General features: G+C 39.4%; 1 protein-coding gene and 1 long non-coding RNA gene across 5 annotated transcripts in view; one reads left to right on the forward strand and one right to left on the reverse strand.

Annotated features, from left to right (window-relative positions):
- The window catches only part of Ghr (growth hormone receptor), a 249,801-nt gene that overhangs the window by 33,842 nt on the left and 207,483 nt on the right, over nt 1–8,476 (forward strand). The window lies entirely within an intron of this gene.
- The window catches only part of LOC143268667 (uncharacterized), a 28,643-nt gene continuing 25,487 nt past the window's right edge, over nt 5,321–8,476 (reverse strand). The window contains exon 2 of the long non-coding RNA XR_013044726.1: nt 5,321–8,463. This is a non-coding gene — a long non-coding RNA (uncharacterized LOC143268667). The remainder of the gene's footprint in view (nt 8,464–8,476) is intronic.

Genomic DNA, 8,476 nt, shown 5'->3' on the forward strand with positions numbered 1-8,476 from the left:
GTTGTGGATTTTATGAATACTATTGCATAAAATAAAAAAGTATATAGTACAAATACTTACAATCAGACCTTGGCTAGGTTAATAGCCTCAAGTCTAGGTCCCATGCTTTAAAACAGATAGTGAAAATTTTAACATTTAAAAATGCATGCCAGGATGCTTAAAGAGCAAGAAATCATGCCAAGTAGTAAAATGAGGATTAGATACAGAAGTGGAACATGCTTTATAAAGCCATTGGCATCTGAAAGATTGTCATGGATAGAGAAGAGAATTATTATCGGCTGCTTCTAATGTAGGAGGGTAGTTGGAGGACTAAGGCACAGGCCTTAGTGAGCAAATAGAAGGAAAGGTTATTAAATGCAGGGTCAGGCCCCAAAGGAGCAGCCTACCCTGTGAAGGACAGAGCTGTTTGTGTGTGGCTGTTCATTTAATGACAACTGAACAAGCTTATGTGCTTGGAGAGGAGAGTCCAACTGCTGGGTGGGAGATACGAGCATCTCACCTCTCAGTGTCCTTATAGTAAGATTCTGCTACTCTGATTACACCAGATATTGCTAAAAGTCATATCATGACAAAATAGTAAGTGCAATGCTTTGATAAAATAATCTCGGCTGAATAAGCTTTGGTCTAAGAAAGATAGTAGCTGTTCTAAGTGGGTGCTTCATATGAGCGCTTCAAAGATAATATTCTCTGTAGAAAGAATTTTCATTCTAGGTCTTTGTTAATGTGATAGAGCATAACCAAAGCTTAGCCTAATTGGGAGCATTCATTGGTGGTAAATGGCGGAGTGCATAGCTTGATGGATTCATTAATCCTTATGCTCAAACAAAGCTCCAACAATCTGTTAAGTGAATTCAAGAACCTTCTACTGAAATAGCTGTGTTTCCACCATGCTTGTAAAATGATTCCTCTTCTGACTGCTTGTGGTTGGCAAAGGGCTATAACTGTTGCCAGGTAAACCAGGTTGCTGCAGTGTAACTCAGATCAGGCTTTTAAGTTACACTTTACAGTTACAGAGGCACCGCAAATCATTAGCTTTTGTTTATCTACATATCTACAGAAAATATTGTAAGATGCTTCCCCCTGCCCCTGTGCCCCTCTACCCGCCCTCACCCCGCCCCCACCCCCCACACGCTCCCACCCCCACACCACACACCCCCATCCCACCCCACCCTCGTGTATCCCTGAAACTTGGGATACTAAAGGACTTTGTAATTGAATTTCTTTCTCATCGTACCTTGAAACGTAGAGATATTAGAGTTGTAACACTTGTAGTTTTGTGTGCAACAGTACAAACAACACAAATTAACTTTTCCTTTATACTTTCCTAGAATATCTGTTCTTACTATAGAACTTTACAACCTTGGCATATGATACTTTTCCTTTCCTTTCCTTGAGAACCTTCATCTCTATACTTAATGAAAGTGCTTTAGATCATTTCAAGTTGCCACTGTTACTTCTGTTATGCTTTGGGGGTCATTATTAACAAAAGAAGTTAACTTAAACATGGCATTGTGATATTTCAACAATCAACCTGAGAGTTGAGAAACCTACTAGTTCACCTTGGGGTAGGTAGCATGTACATCACTCTGGCATGAGATTTCCATATTTTGAATATGGAACTATGATTTTTGTTTGTTTCTAGAATTTTCCATCTAACATTTTTGGACTGCTGATTAACTACACATACAAAAACTGAAGATAAGGGAGTATACCACAGAAGCAGGCAAAGATGTTTGGCAAGTTATTTCTGAATGCAGTATGTTTGAATATCTTTCTGACCCAAGGCTAGACTCACAATGAAAGAATCCATCTGAATGAGAAACTAAGACATGAAGACCTTAGGGAAGAAATGAATTCTGATTATTAAGAGCGTAATAAAGGGGAACATTTAAGGAGGTACAAATTGTGAAGGTGGTATGCATTCAAAAAGATGACTAGAAGAATGGATAGTTTTCTGAGTAGTGACACTTGCATTTTCAGATAGGATTTTTTTTTTCAAGACAGGGTTTCTCTGTGTAGCTTTGTGCCTTTCCTGGATCTCATTCTGTAGACCAGGCTGGCCTCGAACTCACAGAGATCTGCCTGCCTCTGCCTCCCAAGTGCTGGGATTAAAGGCGTGCGCCACCACCGCCCGGCTCAGATAGGATATTTTATGTAACAATTGAATAGGTTTCTCCAATATTTTTTCTCTTGTCCTTGGTTTTAATTATCTCTTTTGAGAAATCAAGTCATCCGGGTTAAAATGAGCAGGTAAATAGAGGTTGATTCATGCTTCGTGATCTAGTTAGTAATGTCAGTGTGACACAAACTAGTCATCTGGAAGAGGGAACTTCAGTTGAGGAATTGCTTCCATCAGATCAGCCTGTGGGCAAGTCTATGGATGCATTTTCGTGATTGATGTGGAAAGGCTCACCCCATAGTGAACGCTGCCACCACTGGCAGGTGGTCCTGGGCTGTATAAAAAAGCAGGCTGGGCGGGCCATGCAGAGCAACTAGTAACAACATTTCTCCACAGGCTCCTCTGCATCTCTTCCTGCCTTCAGATCCCTGATCTGCTTGAGTTTCTTCACTCAGTGATGGACTATGTCTTAGTTTGCTATCTATTGTTGTGATAATACACTGTGACCAATCGTAACTTGGGGAGGAAAGGGTTTGTTTGTCTTACAGGTTACAGTCCACCATCTGGGGTAAGCAGGGCAGGAACTCCATTCCAGGTAGGCACCTGGAGGCAGGAACTGATATAGGAAAATCGAGGTAGGTTTCCAAAGAAAATATCTATGTGATCAATCTACAAGCTCAATTCTTAAATATCAAACACTGTCATTCTAGAAATACGGTATCAGAGAAGGGACCTGCACCAGCCTGGAAATCTGGAATTGTGGTATACAGGCTGTGTTTCAAGTGAGGGATTTTACACAGACTTTTATCTCATATTTAGGACCCTCATCCTTTGCTGTTTTCTCTATACAGAGCCAGAAGTAAGAGCATAATAATGCTTGCAGCCAGTCCATAAAATATCATGTTAAAAAGTGTATGTTCTAAAAGTGTGTGCCTTGGGGAGAACATCCCTTCTTTAGTGTTTACAGACCATAGACATCCTTTAAAAGACCAAAAGGGAATTTTCATGGCGAATCATGTGAGTCGCCAGATGTGAACTTAAAACCCAGGAAAGTGATGCTCTTTGGACTAAATCTTCAAGGTTGGTTGGTGCACCTGGCATACAACTCCTTAGCTAAAACCACAGTGCTCACAGTGCGGATGCCCTGTCAGCCTCCTCCTTTCAAAGGTTTCAAGATGCTGTAATGTATGACTGGGAAATGAGCATTTTCCAGAAGAGGGAAGGAGGCATGAGAGTGTGATCGATCCTTCTGCTGCTTAGTCCTGGAAACATGAATTGGATCAAAGGGAAATGGATGCTCTCTTTGCCTTCTCTTCTGCAAATGCAGAACCTCTGCACAACCGTGCTGCCTTGAAGGGCCCAGACACGCTTTTAAATTCAAGAGGACAGCTGCTTTCTGCTCACTCAGGCCCTCTGAGACATGACCCAAGACAGGAAAAGGGTGCTTAGCGGGGGCTTGTTGCCAGAGATTCAATATATGAATTTTACTATGAGAATAAAAACTTGGCCCACTTTTAAAAGGTTAATAAAAAATTTATTACAGTGTGTTCTTTCTTATGATGGAATCAATTTAAGTTCTGGCCTCAGAGAAGCAATACTTTTCAAAGCAGCAAGCAACCTCTGTAAGTGACCCCAGACATGCCCATAATCTTCCATGTTAGGAGTACGGAAAATCTGAGGGATGGACACTCCTTTAATAAATCACACTCCAGTCAGGAAGTGTTCTGAAAGAGGCACTTACCCAAAATTTAATATTCATGAACTATTGAAAAATGAGAAAAGTAAATGATAGCGTGATATTTCCCTATTATTTTCAGACTAATGAAACTTACTGAAAAATTGATCTTCAAGCTACAAAGACTGTTTCTCTCACCATGGTCTCAGCATTATAAATCTACACCAGGGTATTTCCATCCCCTAGCTTGGCTGTGTGCTTCCTCACGCTACCTTTATGGCCATCCATCTATTGACTTTCTTCTCCTCCTTCCTTTTTCTAGCTCTCTTCTTTCATGAATTTTTTTTGTTTACTTCAATTAGAATTGATTGTTCTTTCTTCTCTGCTAAGCATCAATACAGCCATTATCACCTCCATCACAATGTGTTTTCTGTTGTGGCTTTGTGTGTGTATCTGTTTTCCTTCCCTCCTTTGTGTTTGAACAAATGAATGCTGGGTCCACCTTTATATACTACATCATCTAAAGTAGAACCACCTCTCCAGGGCAGCATAGCTGGCGACAGCTTCACTTTGGACATGATGACTTTTGCTCTGGTTTATTGTCCTTCTCCATTTGTCCTAAGCTAAATGACTTCCGTTTTCACTGAATCAGAGCATGATTGTCATGAGAAATTTCTATGGTATAATCAATGCGTCATTCCTGGGAGACAGTCCCCCAAATGGGAAGCAGAATATAGTTTAGCATAGACATCTTATTACTGTCCACAGAACTTGGAGACAAGCTCACAGGAAGACTTCGAATTCAGGAAGATATGCTAATTTCACATGATATCCGAGGCTTTCACTAATTTCTCACTCCCATCCCACATTCCTCTGGGCAACTGCTATAAATCTCTAACCCCCAAACTCCAACCCTCTTCCTCTCAGCAGGTGATCATTTCCTGTTCTAAAATAAATTTGTTCTCAAACAGTAATATAAATAATTGTATGGAAAACGTGTTGTGTCATAGTTTTGGGGAGCCTTCTCCCCAGAGAATCTGATTCAGTAGATCAGGACCAAGGGGCATAAATCTAGTTTTGTTTTATTTGTTTGTTTGTTTTGCTTGTTAGTTGTTTCTAAGCAGCTCACAGACGATGCCAAGGCAACTGGGCCAAGGACAGAGGTTTGAGAACCACTGGTTTAAGCCATCCTATAAGACAGGATGTTTCCTCTGATGTAAAACCTCAAAGGATACCTGCAATCTAGAGGCTGGATCAGTCATTCAGGACCAGCCTGGACTACATAGCAAGCCCTTGTTTCAAAACCAGAAAAATGAACAAGAAACTCTTCTGTGTTTCTCCTTCCTCTCCTACTGTGGATGAGAACTCAGAGGAAGGCCATTCTCAGGCTAACCCCTTGCCCATGCATCTTGACCGATCATTTCATCTCTGTCAGGACCTTGTTAGCATTTAGCCTACCTATGTCTTTAAATATTTGATATCAACCGCCCTTTTGCCTTGATTTCTCTCTACTTCACTTAAAAAACCTCAGGTGCACTACTTAAGATACCATGACTGATTATAAACAGTATTATTTTCTATGAGAAGGCCTAAAGATACAGAGTTTATTCAGTTGATCAGGAACTGGATTTCTGTGTTTTGGAAATCGGTCTCTGAACAGCAAAATTTGAAGCCAAGTTTAATTTTTTTTTATGGAGAAGGCTGCAGTCACCATAAAAGAGTCACCACATGTAGTTCTGTAATCTAGCAAGAGATGGATCTTCCAAGTTCTCAGCACATTCAGCTCACGCCGCTGAATTTGTTCTCCTGGGTGGCCCTGTGGGAGATGCTCTCCAGCCTTTATGTAAGTTAGGCAGAGGTGGGAATCAGATGCCAGCGTACTCTGAAATGTTTTGCGATGAACCCTTTGCCTTCTAATGATCGTTCCTGTCTATTAAGGACTTTGCTGCATAAGGATGCTTTGTCCTTCTAATGAGTGCTTGCACTTTTCATTTATGTTCAAATTAATTAATCTTGATTCATCATAAGGAGCCATAATCTTTTTTTTTCCTGTCATCATTCTGACATGGGCTGAGTATCCCCCACTTGAAGTGATTAAGACCAGAAATGGTTTAGATTTTAGGTTTGAGGGTTAGGAAAGATATGTAGATATTGATGAGATATCTTGAGAGTCATATCCAAGTTTAAATACAAAATGCATTTGTGTTTTATAGACACGTTGCTAGAAGGTAATTTTGTACTGTGTTTTTGAATTTTATTAATCATTTCTGGAATTTTTCTGGATCTATTGAGGTCATTTGTGGAATTTACTATCTGTGGCATCATGCCATTTACTCAAAATGTTTTGATTTTGCAATATTTCATATTTTATATTTTGGCATTGGGAGTACTCAACCTATAGTATTTTCTACTTCTGATAACTTGCTGATAATTCATTATGTTAATTTTAATCTAATTCTTGGCAAGGATACTTAAACAAACAAAAGTTTTCTTTGGAAATTTTGGCTAATTCTCCTGTGATTAATTTCTCTCCCCTGCTTTGCTCCCCCTCCTTCCTTTTCTTCCTTCCTTCCTCCCTCCCTTCCTCCTTCCCTCCATCTCCCTTCCTTCCTTCTTTCCTTCCTTCTTTCCTTCCTTCTTTCCTTCCTTCCTTCCTTCCTTCCTTCCTTCCTTCCTTCCTTCCTTCTTTCCTCCCTTATTTTTCTCCTCAAACTCATGCCCATCTTCATACGTCAGCTTTCTAAGTGTTGAGATTGCAATTGTAAGCTTCCACACCCATATTATATTTACTGATTTAAAAATATATATACCTACTTGTCACTATAGAGTTTGTCAGAAAATAGAGGTAATGAAATGTGACACCAAAAAAAAGAGACTATTGTAATAGAACAGATTGAGAAATGGCTGCAAATCAACTTACTGATTCACTATAACATTAGATATCCAGATGTTTCTCTGGGTAGCAGGTCATATTGGTTGCTTAGATTATTCATAGGGTTAGTGATTACTGATATTCTGAGTCTTTAGCCATGCTTTTTAGTATGTAAGACCTACTAAGTATTTCTTATGTTGCGTGATAGGAACTATTTTGTCTACATTTTTTTTCTTTTCTACAGGTTTTAAGTTATGGCCATTCATTTTTATAAATAAAACTTTCCAAGTGGGACAAAGTCAGAAAATAAGTATTTGAGAGCCTGTTGGGTATACTCAGCTGAATAAACTCCCCTTCCTGTTTAGCTGTGGACTATAAGTCTCATTAAATATCCTTCCTTCTTTTCCTATCTAAAGAAAACACAGAGGAAAAAACTGTAATAGATTTTAAAGGAAAATGTAATGCAGAAATTTTTGTTAAAACATATTCTCACATAGAGGACTGTGAAAACTGGGCGAGTACCTGCACTTGATTTGAATTTGGAAGAGGAACCCTGAAATAAAGTTCCCACCATATGGAACAGTGTGGCTACATTTTGATACTAAAGAGTGACTGTATTTACTCAATGAAACGCTAGGACAGCTCATCCCCCTGTAACTTGGACAACATTTCTTCCAGATAGATTAAATTATGTACTACTTCAAACCACACTGACTCTCAGAAAGTGGGATCACCGCTTTCTGGTACACAATGCTGTGTACAGAAGGATGTCGGTAATACCTTATGACTGTAAACTGAGGTGCAGCCCTGGCAGAAATCTAAACCATTTTGGCAGAGTCATGCTGTACAATGAGTTCTACCCAATTATGTATGTGTTCATGAAAGCTGAGGTGGCTTTAATTGGCATGTGCTGCTTTTCTGTGCCTGCAAATGAACAGTTCCATGTTAAATGACCAAAAGACTTGTTCTCCATGGATGTACTGGCCTACTCAACAACGCTCTCAGCCCTAACTGGCCCCCTAAAGCCTTTCCTAGACTTTCTAAATTTTTCTAACTTTCCTTGTATCTTTTCTTTAAAAATAAAGAGAAATAATTCATTTTGTTTATTTTAAAAAACCTATGATGATGTCCAATCTTCGTCAGCTAATAAAAATAAAATAGAACATATGCAGCAACAACAATTAAAAATAAAAAGTCAAGACTGCCTCCCTTGTGCCCAAACCTACATAATACCTCATCTTCTGATAGCAGAGCATGAAAAATGATAGTCATAAGTATATCTGCTGACATACAATCCTGCAAGACTGTGATCTATCTCAGTCTATAACACTGAGTCTAGTTTGCCCTTCTAAAGTCATTTTTCTATGTTAAACCACCAGACAATTCAATTACTAAAGGGAGGTAAAGGTTTTCATTTAGAAGGTCTGATCGGGCACCTTAAGAAAGACATTAAATTTTACCGGAGAAAAGAACAGAAGTTCCCTCTGGACACTGAAATGACAATGCTAGCTATTGTCTTCATATTTCTCATGCCCACTGAAGATTAATTGTTGGCCCACTCAGTTCATCAGATGAGCAACAGACACCAAAGCCAACACTCTGCTTTCATAAGTCAAGCAGGAAAGCTCTGGGATGCTATGTTAGCCTGCCTGCAAGCATTCACTCTCTAGATTATCAGTAGGAATTTTAAACCAGAGTCTCTTTCTTCTGCCTCTTGTTCCTCTTCTTCTTTAGATGTGCCTTCAGGATATGCCATATCATTTGAATCTGCGTTTTCCAGGGATTCTCATTAAATTCCTGGAGAAGAAAA

The sequence above is a fragment of the Peromyscus maniculatus genome, chromosome 15 (assembly GCF_049852395.1).
Source record: "Peromyscus maniculatus bairdii isolate BWxNUB_F1_BW_parent chromosome 15, HU_Pman_BW_mat_3.1, whole genome shotgun sequence".
NCBI lineage: Eukaryota > Metazoa > Chordata > Mammalia > Rodentia > Cricetidae > Peromyscus > Peromyscus maniculatus.